The sequence below is a fragment of the Sinohyriopsis cumingii genome, chromosome 8, assembly GCF_028554795.1.
Source record: "Sinohyriopsis cumingii isolate HCF-2022 chromosome 8, ASM2855479v2, whole genome shotgun sequence".
Taxonomy (NCBI): Eukaryota; Metazoa; Mollusca; class Bivalvia; order Unionida; family Unionidae; genus Sinohyriopsis; species Sinohyriopsis cumingii.
In genome coordinates this window covers 118,826,252-118,849,146 of record NC_142968.1, presented here as the reverse complement: position 1 = coordinate 118,849,146, position 22,895 = coordinate 118,826,252, and the positions used below count along the sequence as shown (strand labels likewise).

The following is a 22,895-nucleotide window of genomic DNA, read 5'->3' as shown; positions in this document are numbered from 1 at the left end:
ATATATATATATATATATATATATATATATATATATATATATATATATATATCTTTGTCAGATCAGAGCTTATGTTGTATGATTTATTGGCTACTCCTAAAATCCTTGTGAGATTTAAATCGTCTGACACATTATACCATGGCAGATTAATAGCAGTTTGCAACTGGACTTACTTATAAGTAACAAACTAGAGCATTCGGAATTTGAAGGACAATAATTATAATCTTCAAATCAATTTATAAATAATGAAAATAAAAAAGATCAGTTTCATATCTATTCAAGTGTATTCAAGTGTCTGGGACGTGGAAACAAAAGATAAGTCAAAAATAAAATTTTCAATTTACATTCGTATGCCAAAACTGTATCGCGATTAATATTGTTGATTACAGATTTGATTAGCTGATTTATGTGAATTTGTGTTTGAGGATTTTATTTGATTTACTGAATCAGGACATAAATTACACCGCACAATAATTAAAATGTCATTATATTTTTCCCTACGTCACATACTGGCAAATAACTTCACAGAAAAAGCATATTCTCTTTGTTGCTTAATAAAGAGTACTGGCAAAATCATGTTATACTCCTGCCCTTCGATGATTAGTCTAGTGGGTTCTGGCTGAGAAGAGAACATTTTACACCTGCCCTGCATTGAATATTACTTTTTGTAAGCAGAAAAATGCCATAGCTGGCAAATATCATTGCAGACCTACTTGTATTTAAGTTGGATATTGTTGTATGTACATCGGCAGTAACAAGTTGTGACTGGTTCTGAATATTGTACACAAATTAGACTAAGAAGGCCATTTTGTCAAGGTCAAAATACATCCCATGCATGTCAGTGTAATACTGTATAGAAAAATCATACATGAACATTTATTTGCATAAAAAACAACAAACAAATGTCGTCTACTCGAACCAGCTCGGCTTTTTTCACAACACAACTGAATGATAAGCTGCAAATGAAAATGAAAGATTAAGCATTCAAAACTTCCCTTACTTTCACTGTTTCAGCCAACTACATTTTTGCATTCTGATCCTATTTTATTCCTATATAACCCATAATATGTAATAAGTATTTATTTTATTAAATGATTTGAACAAAACTTGGTACATTTATGCGCTCTGATTTCTTGCTTTAATTTGCATAAAGCTTTGGCCACAAAATATTGAGGATTTTATTATCCAACATTCAAAAAAGTCCATTTTGCTCAAATTTCTGTCGTCCAGAATAAAATGCATTATTTGATGTGCCCTCTGTACTGTCCATATACATTGTTTGGTTGGGTTATTTGGCATGGGACTGATGTATTTATGCAGTCAACAAAATGAAACGGCTTGATATATGGATTGGTGTACAGAGAAAATTACATATGTACTTTGGCCTAATATAAGGAAAGATTGTCCATACAATGACATAGTTGTGACTTTGTCAACAAACGTAAAGAAACATATGTATGCAGTTTAAATAACTGAAGCAACAATTCCGTGCAAGAGAAATAACAAAGTCAACAAAGATTATATGAGACAGTTTTAAATATGATGTAAATTATGATTAACTGTTAATTGGCTGTGACGACTTTCCATTTTGGAAACGTGTGGCAACTCAACATATGAATCATAACACTGAAGAACATTCTCATTATTTATTTAGTGAGAGGAGACTATGATTCATTTACATATGCATTTTATAAATATTCATTCAGCCATTAATTTGTTGACAGTTAGTGAGAGGTTCAAATTCCCCGTTTATTTATATTTAATAATTACTTGTAGACATTGAACCAGGCCTAGTGAAAGAAGTTGTGGTCCAATGTACACATATTTTAATGATTTATTTTGCATGCGAGCATATCAATGTTTAGAACGGTGAAAGATCTAGCATTTCTAAGACAACTTTTCTGAAGTTTAAGGTACTTAATTATTGCCAACATAAAATATTTATAAGTAGAAGTTGTATTGTCATTTCAAGTCCAAGCATTTTAATTCTTGAAACATATCACATTCTTGTTGCCATGGGTGAGGATGATGCACGAGTTATCTTATATTATTGCGCCCCTGTCTGACCAGACTTTTGTAATTAATTATATTGATTTTGCCATTACTTTTTGCATGAAGGGGATTTATGAAGTGATGAATCAACATAGTATATTTTACGTTGATCAATAAAGGCTTTTCAAAGAATTTAATTGTATACTTGCTCTTAAACTTTCATATAATTTTCCTCAAGTTATAAGATGCCAAGGATAACTAAATGGCAAACTTACAAATGTATTTGCCTCAAGAAATAATAGGTTCGGAGTCAACTGTGGAATTTACCAGTCACTGCAATTTCACTTTTGTCAGCAGGGTTTATAATATTGGGTGTGGCCAATTAGGGTACTTGAGAAAGATGCAAGTAGCATGTCATGGATTGGTGTTTCTTACAAGACTTTTCGCCGGGTTCGTCATCCAGCAGTTATGCTGGCAACCATGTATTCCCTAGGAATTGGCGTTAAACCCAGCACAAGAACAAAAGCAACTAGTTCATTGTGCTGTAGTTGTATTTTGTATTAAAACAATAACATAATCCGAGCAAATGCATCCAAGAAATAAGGTGTTGTTACAAATGCTTTCAAATAAAATGATCTGTGATTCCTGGAAGTATTTCATATTGTCAACTCCAAATTGTTTGGAATAGGTTCGATGCGTTGTACCCAATTCGTACATCTCTTGTTTTGAAATGTTTCCTTTTTTATAAAACAATCAAGTAATAGTGGAGGCTTTTACATTCCTGTATATTTTAAATATACAATTGTCATCTGTGTTAAAGGTAACACTGCCATATGGAGGGGTGATTTGGTTCTTTCCTTTCAACAAACAGCATTTCTATCTCTCTTTTCTATGAGTACGTACAACTTAACATAAAGTAACACCAAACCTTTGACACAAAAAATATATATACATGAAGTACGGAACCCTGTTATGATAATTTGTGATCAGAGGAAAATTGATCAAATAACGAACAAAATTTGATTTTGCGAGTTCGCTTTTAAACAAAGTATTACAAGTTGACACAAATAATACAACATTAAAATGAATAGTTCTAAAAGTAAATTCAATGAATTATTATTCATTGTCTTTAATATATTCAGGTCCAGAGCAAACCAATATCTAATTGAATAACAACTAAATAACTATTATAGCCCTAAATTTAATTATGTTTATCCATCTCGTTATTCTGACAAGATTCCGTCAACTGAACTATCTCGTCTATGATTGACACAAAGGTCCAATGAGCCATAATGGCTTGCATATGATTGTGGCAAGGCTGCTGCAAAACTACTTCTAACTTAATATTGCGACAATGGTTCCATGAAACACTATATATCACTCACGATTGTGACAAAGGTTCCAGGAAACGATATGCCTCACTTAAAACTGCACATATATCAATACATCTTACCTAACACATTTAAAACTTTAATGGAAGGTCTTAAATGATGAGTTCCTCGGGGTTCATGGACGAAAGATTGGCTCTATATCATCTCCAACGTGTCCAAAGAGGTTTGAAATAAACAAATGAGCCATGGTGTTTCATTCATTAGTTTGATGTAATCATAATTAAAGAATGCAGGTTCGAAATGTACCATTGCATCAATTTTGGTCACCTACTAGTATGTATCCCTATCCTACGAACTTTAATTGCATTTACACAATATATTACTGGTCTTATTACGCTATAAAACAACAAACCAAACTTGGCCGTAACGATGACAAAATCACAATAATGCCATCCACAATAGCTATACTAATGTTTTGCAGTCTAGTTCAGAATTGTAGACGAAAATTTAAATGACCTTCGGTCCATAATTCCAATCATGATTTTCGTAATAAAGTATCAAGCTTAGTATTGTAGCCGAATAACCAGGGATCTATATCCGGTATTATTATGTGTCTCCAAAATACGTCACCCCACCAGAATTATGTGCAATGTAGTAAATTTTTTTCCACCAGAGATTGTTATCACGTTGAGAATATATATCATGTACATCTCTCAGGTATGGGAATCAAAAGCTTTATAAAGACCTGTATGTTATTATATAGACTCCGAACTATATGCCTACACTTTGTTTATACCTGGAACTCGTATTTCTTGTATATTAATCGATACCTACGATCAACCTTTTCATTAACCTATATATCGATTTTTCAACCAGATCTAAATCCGCAATCTCCATACAAAATCTACTATTGATTCAAATAACTGCCATCATTTACTATCATCATTTTTCGAAGGCAAATATAGCAAAAACGTGATCGAAGTAAAGTTTGGCTTTTTCCTGATTCAAGATTCATAAATATCAATCACAGTGGCATGCAGACTGAGAGATGTGCCACCATTAGCAAGAACAAAATCCAAAATGGTGTAAACGTAGGTTGAAATCGTACATTAGAATGAAGCCTTGTTCTTAATGAACAGAATGGACACCCTCCTGCATCACAGGTGAATGTAGTGACTAGAATTGTTTAGTATCGAAGGCAACTGAATATAGAAATGATCACTCAAGTCGGCAAATGAACTTACTACAGAATTGATACGGAATGAAAGACCTAACATCAAGTAAACTTGCCAGTAAGATTAAAGGGTTTGGGGAAGGCTAATGAAGGACCTGAAGTACTTGCTCTCAATTAAACTGTGAAAACAGTTTTAAGATCGACTGAACGCGTAATGATTAAACAAAACAACTGATGCCGGAACAACTCTGCAGCTAGATGAATCGCCACTTGCCCCATATATGGACAACTGGTATATGGAGGCTAATGAGCCTGAGTTCAAACTGAACTTCTCTGTCAGCAGATATGATCCTGTCGTCCAGCCAGGCCTAGATAATACTGTTGTGACACCATAGAGCGATGACACATTCAGGGTCACCCACTTCTCTCATACTCGCAGATAAATTACTTTTCAGACTGTAATATGATATTTATGAGAGCTCTAATGCCCATTCCGTTGGTTGATAAATGTTGGCCATTGTCTGTGAAACAGAGTGTTGGTTAGTAAAAACGAATGAAGAAATATTTGCCAGGAAATAAGACACATTGAAATAAAAGCGGATAAAATCGTATACTTAAACAAAACTAAAGATGGGACTTCTTTACTGTAAACAAAAGTATAAAAAGTTATCAAATAGACGCAAACTATGTTAGTGTAATGCGATCCACGGCAGTTCAATTGAGAGAACATCGAGCTCGTAATCCAGCTTTCGAATGTTCGATGCCAGCATATGCCAGCCATGGTTGAATAACTCCATATGTGCTTAGAAAAGGCCCTGGCTCCTATTTAATCTGCTTAATAGAGCTAATAAATGCGTTAAGAGCATTCTTAAAGTAACAAATTGTCGATCAATTTCTACATAACTCATTGCTAATTTATTTTGTCGACAAGTCAGAAATGATTACAAATATTATTATATTATTAATATTGGAGCATTTAAGTTTAACAATATATCGATGAAAATCGTGGCCAATCGTTAACGCTTGCGTGTTAATGCTCACGCGTTTGTCTAATCGTTGTATTAATGTGCATTTCTCTGAATGTTTTTTTCATCCCCTTTCTCTATTTTGAACCATTTTAGATCATTGCGATTATGTTCCTGTGTCATCATTCAACCCCCTTTGCATTTGAAGATATTAACAAAAAGGAACCAAGCTTCAGACGTAGTAAGAATGAATATATTTCAGTTTACCTCTTTGTCTCAGTTTATGCGAACGAAGAAAACGCAGTGAGAGTGTTGGTAGAAATTAATAATTTTTGTGACTGTTCATTTAGTTTAAACGGATTTAAAATGCTAAGTGACGAATTCAAAATATAATTTCCATTGCATGTGCCGCACAGGTAACGCTGTCACTAAATTTTGAATTCCAGGAATATCATGCAGCTCAAATGCAACTTTTGGCTAAATTATTTGGATTTTTTAAAAGTGAAACATGGTAGAAACTAAGACTACACCAATTATCTCATTGTGTTCACCAGGGCAAGGATATTGCTCCTCGTTTTGTTGAGTAATGATTTATTTTGCTTCCCTATGATCCATGGTTATTACTGTAAATGATTACAAAGTATGACATAGATGACACTTGAGAATATAATGGATCTCGGGTTTGGTCTTTATATCAGTTATATATAGTCGACTCCGCAAATTTAAATTTTAGTTGTTAACATAATTCCTTTATCTACACAAATTCTCCTTGCAAATATTCTGTTTTCATCTCACGCAGACAATGTTTCTGCTTTTATGTATATCTCTGTGTTTTGTAATCCACATATTTAGGTATATTCCTGCCTGCATACAGTCTGCAGAAACGAGGTCAGCTGTTCAAAGAAATAGGTCACTTGTTCCAAAGAAAGGAGTGTCCTTGGATATTAATGACAATTCAGAGCGTATGTGTCATGAAAAGTGGTGAGCTTGTAAAAAAAAATAAGATGAAGCCCCTCACCCCAACACTTAGGTTTTCGACTAAGATTTAATAATAATAATAATAATAATAATAATAATAATAATAATAATATACATCATTCATATTTCATATTTCATTTAAGGCAAATAAATCATGCTCTTATCTTAAGACTCATATTAAAGAAACTTTATGAATAAATTAAGCCTTTCTATTTTTCAGGCTAGCGCTATTTTCCCATTAGTAGAACTGTCTCGATAAACACTTTGTTACGTGTTTATCATAGGCTGTCACTTGCAGGTTTGTGGACAACCTTTACAATGGTTTCGTCCATCCCAGAGTGATAACCTTTTCACCTCGTGCAAAAGCTGTACTGTCTCATTTTGATGTGTAAGTCATTTATAAAACAGGAGGCATCGCCTGGGAAACAAACGCCAAACCATTTTCTAACGAATTAAATCACAAATGTTTTCAAACGCCATTATTTGCACAAGCACTCAAAGGTTTGGAAATTTCTTCATTTCCCTCTTCCCTTCCTATACAGATCCCTGAAAAATGTCAACTTACCATAAATATTTCAACAAGTACAGAAACCTTTTCTGCAACATTTCAACATTTGGCCATTTCGATTATTGATACCCATTCATCAATCATGTCCAGTTTCGCCTGTCATATTGATGAACGGAATTTTGTCAATGATCAGTCAGTTCCCAAACAGATGCACTCAAGTAATAGCATCCTTAAACATGCCTAAGATTAATCCAGTGCACAATAGCATGCATCATTTGATTATTGCTATATTTAACAATAATATCTGCAAAATTACTCTTTTTACAATCGACAATATGTGAGATATTCATAGAGAGGAAAAAAGGTGTATTGTGAGTTCTGAAAATGTTCCGTTTTGATATTGAAATATAATTACACTTAGATAGGCATTTCTCTTCAAACGGTTATATTTACACTGAGATATACAATTATGATCACAGGGTTACCTTTATTTTACAGCTCCTGCCTTCTACTGGCAGAATAGAAAGCACAAGTGCAGTATTTGTTATCAGAAATTCGGTTTATTGTGCCCAAGAAAGGTAAATATAGTTCAATACATTTCTCTTGCTTTCTTATACCCTGCAAATACAACATTTGCTACAAATATAAATAACAATACTGACATTAGTGCAGTATTTATCTCCATGTATACATTGCTTCCGTTTACATTACTAGAGAGATAGTGAGCCAAATAAACATAAACACAATACAATCAGTTTATAGAGCAAAGGAAGAGAGCAGACACACAGACACACAAGCGTATGGACAGAATCACATGCTCAGAAAAGAATATGCAGGTTGATGACCTATTAAAGATACTAAAATATATCAACAGAGAAATATACAGAGTACATATAAATACATATGTAACATTAACTATATTATAACTATATTTACCTTATCAAATGGTACAAAGGTCAAGTCACATTTTCGTTGAAGCAAAATAAATTATCAGGTCCCTTTCCTACTGTAATCCCAACAACAGCACCTTCAGAAGCTTAAATGCAAAGACCACCAATCATATGTTGTTCATGCTATGTTGTTTATACAGACAAGTAGCAAACTAACCAATCAAAAGGTTATTTACCACTTGTTATATAATATAACAACTCAACATGGACAGTAATCATGATAGCTTCATTGCTCAGAGCGAGCAAAGCTTGAACAGATAATCCTGGTTCAAGGTTAAGGTTGCCTAATTGGTTAAGAATTTGTAAAATAAAAGTAACACAATATTTGCAACGGATGACTTTATTTCATTCATCAATGAACATTCATTACATAAAATAGTAAAATACCCACTCCTGCCTAATTAAAATATAAAGACATACAATTGTAAAATATATGCACCAGCTACATTTAAGATGAGATTCTCTGCACACTGTTACCTTTCCACTGAGATAGACGATTCTCTTCACACAGACTAGTTTCCACAGAGATAGACAATTCTTTTGCCACAGTTATTGTTACACTGAGAACAGCAATTCTCTAATAATAAAAAAGAGCAAAAATAAATAATACGGTTTGTACATAATTCAAGGGAAAAACTTACTATTTTTTATTTCCTCACACTTCCGATCAACATTTTCTTCTGTCTGCCTGTCTGTCCGTCTGTATATATGTGTATGTCTGCCTGTGAGTCTATATATTCTTTGATCGAAAAATGAATCTTTACAATCATATATGTATTTCGCTACTCACCTTTATTTAAACTTGAGTGCAATTTGAATGAAATTCACATTCTTCATAATGTATATTAGATCCAGTGTGCTTTCTTCTTTTTGCAAGACAACGTGACATTGTATGTTCAATAAGGAATGTCAGATATTCCAAAACAACTTCATGTACTATGCTTATCTATAGATGACAATAACCTACCGACGTTTTGACTTTACTATCCACCAATTAAAATCTAGTTTTAGCACGAAAAGGAAGTTCTTCACTCTGGCACTGGCTTCATTAAGTGGCTAGCATTGCAGCTGTTACAGTATGGTATTTGCACAGGGTGCAATAGATTAATGTTGACACGGTACATCACCCGAACGAGGACAGCTTTGACAACTTAATTACAATATGTGTAACGAACAATCTTTTCACAAACCTCTATCACTAATACTTTGCATACTGTCTCACAAGAAGTAGCAAAGGTTATTTCCTATATAATGTAAAGCAGATGAAGTTGCCTCACAACATAATGAGTGTTCGTTAACAAAGAAAACAATACAACACATGATACATAAATGGGGCTACTACGGCAATTTCCGACCGACTTTTCAAATCTAGACTGACCGATAAGCCCAGCACTGATAGTCACGAATCTTTATGAGACGCTTAAGTGCGATTTTAGAGATCAAGCAATTTAACACTTGCAGATTTAATTATAAGCGCATTTGAATAATAAAGAACGTTCTGTATAATACAGTGCGTGGGGAAACAAATTTTGGAATTTAAAGCCTGATTTTAGAACTCAGAGACGAAACGCATTTAGCGTTTGCAGGTTGAATTAAACGTATACCATACTCATAAATACAGTATATTATTATTATTATTATTAGTAGTAGTAGTAGTAGTAGCAGTAGTAGTAGTAGCAGTAGTAGTAGTAGTAGTAGTTGTTGTTGTTGGTGTTGTAGTAGTTTGAACAATGTTCTATTTTGGGAATTAAATAGTTTTAATAAGTTTAACATTCTCCACAACTTTTCCTAGATCCAATGTGTTTTCTTCTTTCCATCTTATGCTATGTTTTCGGAAGTCACCATGCAAACGCCCCATCTCACGATTCCAACTAATTCGAACTACTTCGAGACATAAAGTTAAACGCATCAACGTGAACGTGATTCCTCAAATAAACAATGTAACAATAATATGGTTTCCCTAAAATACAAAGCGAAAATGTATCCCAGAAAGAAAAAAAACATATGGTATCGCGAATTAAATTCCAAATAAACCTAGAATTAAAAACACAAGTCCTAATAATTAAAGTTGTTAATAAATTTTAGTAGAAATACTAACAAAATTCAACGTTGAAAGTGCTGTTGTGGATGTTGGCCAGTGTCTTATTGATGTACCAAAAGTATGTTGGTGGATCACAATAATACAGCAATACATCCGTATTTGAAATTTCACTATAAATTAAGGGCTCTAATTCAAAGAATGTTATTTTTGAAGTGCACTTAGTATTTCCAGAGAACACTCATTTGACTTAAGTACTTTCAAGAAATTATTTTTTTTGCCAAAAATAATTTCTGGACACAACAATATTACAATTGATTCTGCTGGAATCATATATCACGGATCAATCATTGTTTTCCAGAAACAAGATTATAAAGATTTCTACTTCAATTTTCTATATAAGAAAATAGCGGAAAATAACCTTCCGTAACGTTCATAATATTTACAAGATAAAATCTTAGTAATCATTAGAGGTCGATTGCTAAAATTGTAATATAATATATGTAGTAAACAACAAGCAAACGTAGCAATTCATGGAACATTTTAAACGTTCAAGACTCTGATTGCGATAAATATGTTTACTACAAAACCAAAATCAATAATTCATGTTAGGTAGAAAATAAACTTGATTTTTGACATGGTCAAGTTCAACACACATTGTCATATTATCAAAAGCATATATTACAAGAAAAACAAAATAAAGAAATAAAGACTGAATACGAGACAATACAAATTAAATCTAAATAACAATGTGCATTGGATTAACTTTGTCTTGGTAAGATTACTTAGCATATATAATACCAGAATGAGATCTTTTTACAATAATGCCTTTGCTACGGCTAAAAAGAATTATCAGCTAATACGTCGAATGGTGGACACGTAACAAATATGATGGCCAACAATGCTTATAAATGAAGCAAATCCAGAGAGTTGACTGTTCGAGATTGAAAATGCACAAATCTCTCTCTCTTTCGTCCTCCCTTTTCTTATCCTTCTCGCTCTCTCTCGCTCCCTCCCTATATATATCTCTCTCTCCCTTCATCTATCATTTCTTTTTCCCTTCCTCTCTCATTTTTCTCTTTCTCTCTCTCTCTCTTATTATCTATCTATCTATTCATTCATAGAAACCATATATGTTCTTAACAAATATGAATAATGGACATATAGAGACTTAGATTGCGTAGTGACGTAAAACATAAATGTGAATAATACGAAGTTGCCTATGGTTGTGTCTGTATGAGTCAGTGTCTGTGTGTATGTATGTGTGAGATAGATGGAGGCACATACGGAGGGAAGAACAGAGTACATGTCCTTATATATGATGTGTCGAAACATAAGATATGCTTCAAGTTACAAGTGCAACTATTTGAACCCGTGTATCAATGTTTCCTCCTGTAATATAAAACAATGAAATACGTGCGATTCCAAATTTAATGTATATATTTATGTTCACGTATTATACAAGACCATCACGTATTATCCTGGCAACAATTATAACATTCTCTGACAACATCGAATAAAGGCAGTCAAAAAGACCACCTTGATAGGAAATATTACTGTCCCATCGATTTACAATTGTGTTCTACATGTTTGCTGATACAATACGTCATTTTTCCATACTGTCAAAATTTTATTATGTTTAATCCACCCTCATTGAACAAGCTCGGTTAGTTCACTGCGAAATGAGATCATGGTGTATTATGGTGTATTACGTGCCGGTTATCATGATGCATCACATTGTGTGTGTGTGTGTGTGTGTGTGTGATTTGGATTTTAACCTGGCTTTTAAAAAATTCATTCATATTACTATGATGTCTTCGGTGTGGCTGTTTAATCCTAAAAATAACCTCTTAATGCTGACCAACTAGCGCGTTAGCTGTCAGAAATATTTCATAAAACATTTGTTCAAACCCGCCAACTCCCGCATCCGAGGCGGACGCTCTAACAACTTGGGGCACCAGAGCGGTAGGCATATATGTTAAATGTATTATGTGTAATGTAAATTATAATGAAACAAAACTCATATTCACGGATAGTGTAGGTTTACTAGTTTTGAACAAGCCAAACATAATGCTTATCAGTCAGGAGCTACCTATGTGAATATAACCACATGGACACGTATCGCTTAACGTCAGATTAGTATGATACATACACGAGGGAATCAGTTTCGCATTAGACTCTGGTAAAGTGAAGTCAAACTCATGTAAGTACCTTAACAGTTTGTTTCAACATGGCTTATTTTGTATTTAAGATAGCAAGACAAATAATGTAAAATGCAAATTTAACCTCACAAAAAGTCGAAAATAATAGTACTATGAGGAAACAGTACAATATTAATAATCGTACCTAATAACATATTCCTATTGGCAACCCACCAATAGTCAAAATACATAAATTGCATATCACAGGCATTGATGAACGTCCCGGTAATAATTTTGCTAGAGGTAGCAGAGTTTGTATGATTTTACCTTCGACATCAATATCCGATTTATGCTGTGTATTGCTTACCTGTATATCTTTTATTGTTGCGAGCCTAATAACATCATCATCTAAGGTTGGCCACTGCATGAGCTCGGGCTCAAAGTAAAGTATATAACACATATGTATCATGTGATATATCAACAATATGTTAACATTACTCAGTGGAATTTATAACACGAGTAGATGAGTCAGAATCTTTTGACCAGTTTTATAACTTGGTTAATTGTTTTATTTAATATGTTTAAGGAGTAATACTGACCCATTTAATTCACGCGCTGCCTATTTGAAGCTAACCATATGGACACTTTTCGCTAAATTTAAGATGAACGTCCTACATAGAAGATATATTCAGTTTCAGATTAGACTCTAAGTATTCAATATCAGAGCTGCTTAAGTAGATACATTTTCATGGAGTCTGTAAAAATGTTCTTGAAGATTAACATCCACGTACAAAGTTATTTTTCATAAGGCTCTACAACTTAGAGAAGAAAACTTTAAATTTCGAATATTAAGAGAATACAACCAAATAAACATAACAGCTCTGATTATTAAAAAAAAAACTGAACGTTCAAAAAATATTGACTTTCCTTTGTACTTCCAATACAGTTCAAATATTTGAGAAAAATGTTGATGAGTAATGTACCAGTAAAAATAATAAAAATTATAATTGTCAAGAATAATCTTAAGACTGCAAGCGTCATTCGATATTCCGATATCATTGTTTCGAAGTGTCTGCTTATTAGCGTATATAAATAAACATTTATCTATATACAATAAATAAATGAAGTATAAATACGTAAACCTATTAAAGTCGTAAAGAATATGGCTTTAATAGGTTTACCTATTTGTACTTCATAACTGCTCTTCGAAAATGAAGACTATTTTGTAATGAAACATTTGACATCATCCATTAAATATATTATGAACCGGTTTCCATCATGCATACATTTATAAGGAAGAAGAGTACTAAAAATTCATTAACAAAATGGAAAATTTGTCTTGTGTCGGCACATTCTTTCGCTTGTATATCTTGCAAATATTGCTTTCTTTTGCATTGTGTTACTTCACAGATCAATTTGATTTTCATTTTGTTGTCCGTAAACAGAGCAATATATATATACGGTCACTAATCATGCAGCCAAAAGCATTTTATGTGAGTGCCTCGGATCAACAAGATTGTGTAGGTCAAGGAAACAAAAGCTATGATCAAAAAACCTGAAAATAAGGGTGAAAACTAGCCTGAACAAAGCAAAACCGTTTTCGTAGGCAACCGATTATTTTTTCACGAGCACAAATTCACAATGCCATGATGATTACACGATATGCCAGAAAAAAAAAAAAACAACACAGAGACAAAACTGATACAGTGACTCAAACATTATAAATAAAAGCAGCAATATTGAACTAGGATGAAAGTTGTTATTCCTACGTGTGGTAGATATTGTTGTAACAAAGGACCCGGATTGACGACGCAAGTAAGTTGGGTAATATAAACAATGGATTTGAATGAAAATATGGAAAACATCAACTCAAATGGTGCGAAACCAGCCGAAGCCCTTTTGGAATCTACCGGTTCATATTCCAAGGCAATAAAGTCACGAAAGAGGGTTGCACAAAACAAACTAGAAATAAACGAGACAACAAATGAAATAAGGCGACACAATTAAATAATATTCCGAGTTACTAAACTATTCTTATCACCCATAGCCATAATATTTATACTGCGTATCTAGAACATTGATGTATCATCTGGTAATATTTTTGGATAGCATTATTCGTTAGCAACTGTAGGATGTATACGAATTTACATACACCACCAAGATGAGTCTGATGTTGTAATCGCCTGAACTTATTTTGTTTTTGCGAACCTAAGAACAGCTTCCCCTATACGTGTCCACATCATCATATAGCGTCACAGATTAATGTGTGTAATTTATATGTAGGAGGATTAATCTCAGTAACATTTTAAGAATGGCAATATTTCCTTGCATTTCTTGAGATTGATATTAGCGCAATCTCCTTACCAAACTTAATGTATTTCACTGCCTGTTGAAAATAATTATAATAGTAGTAGAGTAGCTTGTTTCATTCATAGCAACAACCACATGCGAAGTATTCAATACAATACTGAAATAATTTGTATAGTTTTTTTCAGTATTATTCCAATAACATAAAATAACGAATGACATGCTTGATTTCAGGTATATAATTCAAACGTTATTGAATACGAACAAATACGTTGCATTCACTCATGTGAAATACGATAACGGAATTATTGCTTTTAGGTATATAACATTAAGGTTATTTATTATATAACATTACATTTTAGCCTCTCGTTTATGTGGCATAGAATGCCACCGCAAGCTCGGGCATTAAGCACCTCATTATCTCAGTTCCACTGTTTATCAATGCTAGTTTAATAACGTATTCGTATTGTCAATTCACCCATAGGCATAATATTTAAACTGTGTATCGTAGACATTGCCGTACGCTGTGGAAATATTTTCTCATAAATTAGCATTTATTAGAAACAGTATGAATAGTATGAGTTACCTTCACAGTCAAGACGAAACTGACGAAGTATATTGCTTGGCAGTATTCTTTGTTGCGTGGTTAATAACAGCTTCCTCTGAAGGTGTCCACAACGTGTGCAAGTGTCACATAATGTCGAAGATAACCCATGTTCGAGGCCTTATGTCAAAATTATCTTTAAATGACTTAATGTAATGTGTGGCAGTAATTAAAGAGACGAAGGGATGAATATACTGCTTTCATAAAGCTTTGATCAGAGTTATAATTTTGTTGATATACATATTTAGGATCTTTAAGGTGTACTGCTAATTGAGTGCAAAGAATGTGGGGTGTGGGAGTTTTAGCCTGGACGTTGTCTCCATTCAGTGAAATTTATCTTTAACAGTCACGCGCACCATATTGGGTGATAACCATATAGACATTTATCGCTGAATTTAAACTTGTCAGGCTCGACAGAAGAGATGATAAGTTTATATCAGGCACATGTGGATTTAGGTTCAGACATATTTAGGTATTATCTTAATAATTCATTTCAACATGAAACTTGTGACAACATGTTAAGCTTTCGGGAAAAATGCAATACAAATATAGCAATAATCTGGCATTCTCCACAAAACTATACAAATTTTGAAGAGCAGAGAATTAAAATGTCCACTTTTATGGTTATACAAAACTAAACACAATAACTAAGCATTTTATACAAGCATGGAATTTAAACGAAAAGCCAAATCTTGTCAGCTTTTTCCCTCAATATTGAAAAATAAAATTTGAAATGTGGAGGAACTTGTTCCAGGTGTTTACGAATAATGTAACAGTAAACAGATAGTAAAAATTATGTTTGTCTTGGTAATCTGTAAATATCGAGCGTGTTGCGATATTTCTACTTATATGTGTTATTTTAATGTGGCATCAATATGTTTCCGTATTGGTATATCCAAACTTCTTTGAAATGGATAAATATTTTGCAATAAAACATGTGAAATATGTTTTCAATAAAAATAAAGCAATAATAAATGGTGATTTTTTCTATCCTAATTTCATGTTTGATCCAGACATGATTTCATTACAAAATAAATATTTGTCATTTTTTTAATTTGCATATTGCATGCCCATGAAACGTTTGTCATTACTGCATGTTTTACTTTAAGATGCTTCGAAGAATCAATTTGTCTTTCCTCTTTGTCTTTCATCAGATTTTACATACAAGTTACAACTCACACGACACAAATGATGTGCATTTTTACTAGATCAAACAAGATCGTATATATCAAGAAAATAATACAAATTGAAATACAATAGTGCAAAACTGACTTGAAACCAGCTAAAAAGCGTTCTATACCAATCGTTTCCCTTTTCAAGGGCACAAAGTCCCGAAAGATGATTGCACAAATGAAACTAAAAAATGCACAAAACGAAAAGTAAAATCACGACACAAAGAAAAATTAAATGCAAAGAGCAATATTAAACAAGGTAGGAACTTGCCACTATTGAGAGCTCGAGTGACGTAAATGTTTATAAGGAAGGACCCCGATTAACGGCGTTAGTTGGCCATCACGAAACGTTGGTGTTATATCCAATCTTCCAATTACAATTTTTGTACAGGATTTATAAGTTTGCTAAATTGGCGATTCCATAAAACCTGTAGAAACTATGTTCTAAAGTAGCATTACATGATCGACTTCTTACAAATGAATATATTCATAGACACTTTGATTTATATTTGTATATGGGTTTTTTATTTGAAATTATAGTTCAGGAAAGTAATAGATAAGAACCTGAATTTGAAAAAAGGGAACTACTTTCTGAAATATGTGACTTTTGCTACTTTCCTGAGGAAAAACAATACGTCTTTGTATTGAATTTGATAGATACCAGTCCGAGTGTATATCCCATAGCAGTAGAGTTTCATTCATAGACTGAATATTATGTAAAATGATAAATAAAATATTCAAATAATATTTTGAGATTTTTTATATTGTTCCAATATCATAACATAACGATTTATATGCTTCTGTTTTGGTATATAATAAAGAGATAACTGATAGAATATTATCAAATACTGGGAGCTCATTCATTTAACATAGAATGCCGTCAAATGCTAGGGCATTTAGCTCAACATTTATCATTTATCAATGTTCAGTTAATTTACCTATAATTTGAGGCAACTCACCCATAGTTATGCTAAAACTGTGAATCGCACGCTTTCATTTAAGCCATGGAATTATTTTCTCAAAATTGTGCTTTTATTAGAGACAGCATGAATTGTATGACATCAGCTACAAAATCAAGACAGGAATGATGTGGAAACATGCTGACATGTATTTATTAGTTTTGCCTGGCTAGTAACAGCTGTCTCTAAAAGTAGCTACAGCATGCTTTAGTGACGCAGAGTAATGTTCATAACTCTTATGTACATGGCTTAGTATTAACAATATTTAATCAATAATCAGTGGAATTTAAGGCATGAATAGTTGATTTAAGGCATGAATAGTTGATTCAACGGTATGACAAATAGTACTTTAACTATATTTTGAATAAAATAATCTGTTCCACGTGATCATTTACCTATATGATTATGGAGTCTTCATTCTGACAAATATTTTATACCTAAAATGAAACATTTGTTATTTAGACTATTGTGACACAGTATATATTTCTTTACTTTATGCATATATATTACGCTTGACAATGTTGTTTAAATTGGATTATTGTGCATCATGATATTCCATTGTATCAAGTTTGTATTTTTCTTCCAATAGAGAAATATATACAAGTTAAAAATCACACGGCAAAAATATCGTGATGTGAAACAGAAATGGATCAAACAGATAGTGTTGGTCCAGGAAATAAAAGACATACAAATTATGATAAACAACAATGTAAACTGGTTTTAAAAAAAACAAGCCAAAGAGCTTTCAGATTCCTTTTACAAGGCCACAACATCAGACCAGATGTTACCACATAAACCATACGAGAAAAAGAACTAGGTGGAATCTGCACGATGTGTATTGTATAAATGCACAAATATTAAACAATGAAATGATAACTAAAATTTGCAAGATTCAAAGTTCAAAGTTCAAAGTTACTATTCGAGAGGGTTCACATGTCAAAAATGGTTAGAACAAGGAAACCCTATTGATGACGTATTTATGCAGTTCATGATGAAATGTTTGCAACAATTATCTAATTCAAGTTTTTATGCTCGATTAAAAAAGAAAAAACATTGAACTGACAATTTCTAAAAATCTGTGCAGGTTATTTTCTAACGTAGTATTATATGCTTGATATGTTGCAAATTAACGCTTTACGTACACATACCGATCGACTTAAATATGCTTTGTTTATAATTTCGTTTACAAAAAAAAATTAGTTCTTAAACAGAGTTAGCAAAAATGAACTAATGGCAGCAAAGTATTATTTTGGTAACATCCAAAGTCCTTAAAAAATATTTTGCTGTGTTTCTTCTATTAGATAACAGTCCATGCTCTTTAACAGATATTGCTTAGTTCACAACCCAATGAGAATTTCGAAACACAGTTCAGTGGTGTGTTTCATTCATAGACTACAGAAAATAATCATAAATGTTGGAATTTTAATTAGTTAAATAATGAAAAGTTCATTTAGTGAATATTAATGAGGCATAGAGCCATGTTGCCTTATGTATAATATTTCACAATGCTCAGTAAATAACCTATTCTTAATCCCAATTAATCCAAAGTCAAATCTGTATCATATACATGCATGACATATTTTATACATTTGCATTTCTACGAATAGGGGACAACGACTGATGACGTATGTACATTTGTCAGCACGAATCGTTTGTGTCATATCCAATTGTCGAATTAAATATTTAATACAGGATCAAATATTGTGTTGAACTTGTGTTTAAAATAAAATTAGAATCAAATGTATAAAACGATATATATATATATATATATATATATATATATATATATATATATATATATATATATGTATGTATATATATATATATATATATATATATATATATATATATATATAAACGTATAATATAAACGGTATTTTCTATTTGATATTGTCCTGCAGGAAGAATTATATGTAATATCATGTTTTTAAATAACGAATTCAAGTCAATAATATATATATATATATATATATATATATATATATATATATATATATATATATATATACAAATGCGCATATATGCATTCAAACGCAGTTCGCATTGACTGCAGGCAATTCTGTATTGTCGAAATGAATGAATGAATGATCTGTATGAACTCTGCACAACCCTTTCCAGCATGTCCGCCACAAAATGTAGTTCTTTACTTACTCAGAGTAATTCCATTATCCTTTCCATTTGAGAAGTTGCTTCATTCTTATGTCTCCTCTCATATTTTCATTCATATTGGTTTCATAAATATAACATACAATTTTGATTTTAACAAGAAATGTGTCATAAATGAAGAACTTAAAGCACTATGAAACACAGTATAGTCGATGAAATGAACAGTGAATGCGGCATATTCAAAAGAGTGCGAAATGTAATCTTAGTGAAATAACCACCAAGAGGAATTGATTTAGATAAATGTATTACAATCGATTTCATTTATTGTTAAATTTCAATTAACATTACTACCAAACACAGGTTGTTTATATATTCCATTTCCATCCTAACCTTTCAACTGGATTGTGTGACTGTATTTTACCATAATTGATAGGTTAAGATATATCATCGCATGACATAGTCAAAATTCTACCACGATCGTTGTTTTTCATGGAGTTTGGCTCACAACCGTCTACGATAGTTCAGAGAGACATACAGACATATAGATGTTTAGGTTCGAATAAACAGTAACACAAGAAAGAGTGAAAAAAACAGTCTTTGAAAAATATTTAAACAATAATTTATTTCCTGGGAAAATACTGTAAAATGAAAAATATGAGACATTACGGTTCCCAGAATCAAATCCAAAAATAATACAAGAATAATCCACGAATACAATTTTTGAAGCCCAAATATTGAAATGTTCTAATGACTCCAAGTTCCGGTCCAGACGAGGAATCCAAGATGGAAGGCGATGAAGTATGATTTAACCTGTAATATGTTGACGTATACAGTTCCTTGTAAAAACACAATAACACAATAGTTTATCCTCCGGTTTTGGAAATCCAAATAAAATTTTCAAGAAATGTCCTTGTTCAACGAATTAAACTTCTAGCGTCCAAATAATCTGAAGAAAACTTAACATATAACTCAAAAACTCAAATCTTTAATACTAGTCACAAGAGACGAAAAACAACTTGAATCACGTGTTTAAAAGTCACTATTAATACTAACTGTTTCGCAATTTCGGAAAACCCTAATTCCGAAATAGAGTAAGACGTGATCATGTTTACATTATAAGTCGCAAAGCTCCAGTCTGTCCCTGATAAGAACTAATCATTTTACTCCTAGACAAAAGTTGTTTACTTGACCCTCAATCAAGGCAAGGAACTATGTCAAAAAAGAAAAAAAAAATACAAATGGCTTATATTATTAGGTATCTAAGGAAAAACTAAGGTCAAACTTAATTTTCTGGAAAATATATAATCCCTAGTAAACAAAATTAAATTACATTGACAGGTAAAAAATAGAATGGTTCCAAATCCCACAAACAAACAAATCAAATCAAACACAAATTAAATCAAATATAAATTAAATCAAATATATGTAACAAGAGACAGAAAGAAAGAGAGAGAGACAGAGAAAGAGAGAGAGAAAATAGTCCTTTATACATAGCATACCCTTTGCGTGATGTTCGCTTAGGCTGCTGCCTTACCAACTAACTCCGTGACAGAGAAATACTGAAAAGGGGAGGGGGTGGCCTTCTGATATTATAACATTTAAAAAAGCTTTCAGACCCTTACTGATAGGCGTTATAAGACAGGAAGAAAAATAAAAGCAATCGAATCGTTAAATACATTATAGTATGTGTTTTATCTGAAACAGAAATGTACCGAAAGGTCTTGACAGGCTATAATGATATTTTACCATTGGCTTGGCGAACACTGTATTAAAGTCCAATTAAACGTGTACAACTAACCATTATGTAATCTCAGATTATTATATATTACGTAGTGCAAGTTCGGTTTTCTTTTCCTTTCTAACTCCATAGACTTCCCTCTACGGCTATCAAATGTGCCCCTTGGACAGATTTCTGAAAAAATACTGTGTTGTGAAGTTACTCTTTATGTATTGTTTATAAGTACCCTGGCAATCTCACTGCATGTTCTTTGGTCTTGTGACGACCAATCCCGTTGCATCAGTAGTTAGAGCGTCAATCTCTGATGCAGGAGGGTTCGAAGCCCCGGTCGAGTCATACCAAAGACTTAAACAAATGGTCCGTGCAGCTGCTTCTCTTGGCGCTCAGCATGAAGAGGTAAGTGTTAGCACCTGCTTAATCTAGTGTGCTGTTAATCTGACTGTATGGGACACGATGAAACGTGTATGCGACATGATGCCCCAGGTCTGGACATCATTATAAACTGTCACAGTGCTGACATCGTAGCGACATCACTCCAATTCTCAAGCAACGTTACAAATCGAAATCACACGCATATTATTGATGAAGATAAATGCTATAAACTGAGAACGAACAGTGATAAACTAGTATCTAACTAGCCTGCGAAATGTCGACTCATTACTGAGTGTTTTTCAAATGCAGTTACAGAACATAGAAAAGACAAACAAATTAAACAGAGAAACGGTTATGTTTGCGAAACTTTACATGGCTGTTTATACAGAATTAAACCTTTTAACTTCAACAATGTATGTCATGTTAAGTAAAGCTATGCAAGCGCAAATTATATCCCTGATATTTCTTTGCTATACTAGTCATAGGATATTAAGAAAATTTAGAGAATTATTAAAAGAAAATGAATCGGATCCAAAAGTTAATTTTCTTTGTGCATGGTTGTCTTTTTCTAGTCTTCTTGATTTAAACCGCTTGGGTTCAATGTTCTAAGGCGGAGTATCCAGTAAGATTCCTTTCATTTCATGGCTTGGGAACTCCAGTTGGGGTCATGAGCAATTGCAATAAGTGTTAAATCACTGAATTTGTGGCCGGGAGATAAATGTTCTGCGACCGGGCTTCTGTACAGCTTTTTTGTCATCCAATCAGATCTATGAAGGCTGATCCTTATCTATAGCTTTTCATTTTCTCCGACATATTGAAGTATACAGATCTTACATGTGATGAGAGATAAATTACATTCTCTGCTTTGAACCGTTTATTTGGACCATGTATGTTTTGTATTTATCTTGTCTCAGTGCTAGAAAATGTCCTGGTCTCTATCATATGTTAACAGCTTTTGCACCTTTTATCGCCACAAGGGCCAGCTTGACTAGTGTGGTCCTGATCAGTGATTGGCGTTAGTTTAGCCCTCACTAGGATGTCCTTGAGGTATTTTAGTCTCCGTTAGGCTACTACAGGTTTGTTAGAGAGGTTTAACTTTAGGGCGTCCGAAGATTCCACCATGGACCAGTGTTTCCGATGATTTTACCTACTTTGGGGTTTTCCGGATGGTAGATCAGCCTACATGGTATCCTATCAGCATTTTGCTCCTTTCAATATTTAGTAGGTCATCACGGCTTTTGTGTATAGCCGTTTGGATTGCCCCTTAATCAGGACTATGTCGTAGCCTCTGGGAATCAAATTTGAGGTAGCTATATGGAATGTTCCTAATGTAGTATTTTGGATTACAGCTGCTTGGGTAGAAATACGGGTGTTTGTCGGTTGGATGCGAGTAGACGTTTCTATGGAATTTGTTTTCTACTAGTCTGATTGTTGTGTCCAAGAAGACATTGTTTATGATGGGAACTTCTGCCATGACGTTTATTGAGAGATGGAAGTTGTTTGCCTTAGATATGAAATCATCCAGACTGCCTCTTCCATGTTGCTACTTCATGTATATAT

At 33.0% G+C, this 22,895-nt stretch overlaps 2 protein-coding genes across 2 annotated transcripts in view; both read left to right on the top strand.

The window, feature by feature from the left end:
- Positions 1–22,895, top strand: part of LOC149794495 (uncharacterized) — a 406,758-nt gene that overhangs the window by 278,906 nt on the left and 104,957 nt on the right. The window lies entirely within an intron of this gene.
- LOC149794496 (uncharacterized) overlaps positions 12,092–22,895 on the top strand; it is a 31,820-nt gene continuing 21,016 nt past the window's right edge. The window contains exon 1 of the mRNA XM_089966580.1: positions 12,092–12,139. The gene's annotated coding sequence lies outside the window, so the exon portion shown is untranslated. The remainder of the gene's footprint in view (positions 12,140–22,895) is intronic.